The sequence below is a fragment of the Mytilus edulis genome, chromosome 3 (assembly GCF_963676685.1).
Source record: "Mytilus edulis chromosome 3, xbMytEdul2.2, whole genome shotgun sequence".
In the NCBI taxonomy this organism is placed as follows: domain Eukaryota; kingdom Metazoa; phylum Mollusca; class Bivalvia; order Mytilida; family Mytilidae; genus Mytilus; species Mytilus edulis.
This window is the reverse complement of record NC_092346.1, coordinates 94,703,420-94,705,405: the sequence shown is the minus strand read 5'-3', so window position 1 is coordinate 94,705,405 and position 1,986 is coordinate 94,703,420.

The window sequence follows — 1,986 nt, the reverse complement described above, 5'->3', positions numbered from 1 at the left end:
TATCACAACTTTTAAAATCATATTTAAATTGACAGGTGAGATGTGCTTTAGTGAAAAGTATATTGCTTCACCTACCAGAATGTTCTGTTAAATAGGATAATGTCCCCAGGTTAGGTCTGTCAACTAACTGTTTCTTGTCTTTTAAAAGGGACATCATTAAAAAACATCCTATTTAATTGACAGTTATTACTAGTACTTTATATATGAGGATGTTTGCAATGTATAGAGTGTGGTCTTCCTTTGTCAAAATCCTGTGGTTGTATCATGTTGAACTGAACAAATACCTGTGTTTGTACATGTAAGGATTGGACATAAGAAAAAAATCTGGAATGAACAATATTTGGAAAAATGACCAGAGAAATATCATATGACATTCACACTGAAAACTTACTCCCTATTCAAGAAAATAATCATGAGTCAGAATAAAATTTAACATGGATGCTTGTCTGTTTCTTAGATCAGAACATTGTTTCTTTTGATAAAAATTATGGAGGCATGGAATAATATATAGATAAGATGTGTTTTATGATCCAGTATAGCTGCTGTAAAAGTGGATTTTTTTTTACATTAATGTTATTTCATAGCCGTGTTTAATAATGTTGAAGAAGTGTAAAGATTGACTAATAAAATCTTATAAGATCAGATTATTTTATTTTTTTAAATAAATTTCAAGAAAATTTGAACTTAAGACTAACAAACAATTGTAGCTTTAGAATGCAAGAATATTATTATATGCAGTATGCAACTGGTCATTTCTTTATAGAACAATAAGGAATATCCAGCTTAAAATGAAGATAAATACATGTTTTAAACACAAAAAGATTTTGTATTGCTAATATATTAACAAAGTGGAAGTTCAGACTTAATCATTACTTATGTTGATATTATAGACAGAAAATTTAGGCTATTCTAACATTTTCACAAAATGGCCATGTTGTGTGATCGATCTATCATATGGTCTATCATTCATTTTTAAAGCAATTGCTTTTATGCCGTCGCGTATGGCCATCTTTGTGACCCAGATCAGAGACTCCGCCCAGATCAAGCCATAGTATTTTGTTAAACAGGCTCCTGGTCAGTCATTCTTTAACACCTATGTATGTTTTCTAATGCAATACATAGCTTGAAACTTTAAAAAAAAGTTAGTGGATTTAAGAAGTTTCAGAATATGTTCTTGTAGATGTATTTTTGTATTTAAAGGGTCAACCGTTTGACTATCAAATAACATAGAAGTCCGAGTGAAAAAAAGTACATTTTTATAAATGCGATTCCGTTTTCCGCCGTTCGTACGATGTTTCAACAAAATATGGATTCATTTCAGTTGTTGATTTAGTATTGAAAATTTAACTGAATTATCTCTTAATAAATACGGTATTTTATGTTTAATTTGTGTTTCTTTAAGAGGTCAGGTGCTCTTGTTCATTCATAAACTTATCGTTCATTCATACATTTATCGTAAAATCAAAATCACTACACAGGTTAATTATTAGGCCCTGTAATCTAAAAATAGACAAACTTTATTTGCGCAAATAATTTAGCGGAACGAAACCTTTGTTGAAAACACATAACAATAAGTTCGTTTTCCTTTTCTGTCAAAACTCCGTAATATTTATCGATCACCTTACTAATGAAATGGACCCGTCCTTGGAAACGTAGTAGATGCCAAGTCGGTCCAGATGAAGAGATATTTACAATTTGGAATTTTCTAGTTTATTAATACATAGATTGAAAAAAAGTACGTCTTTTTAAATATCATGATCAAAACTGGGTTTGCATAACAAATGTCAGATGAAACCATTATCCTCGTCTTTTCAGTGAACAAGTCTACTACGTTTGTTGACACTCGACGGTCCACCGTGTTAGCAATTTTATTTCACATGTTTTCGAAATATTGAAGATCATGTTTCGCAATGTTTCCTGAAAATTGATAAATATCAAAGCAACGTAGAGCTGTTTGTTCTTGTTCGTATATTAAAATTGAGAATG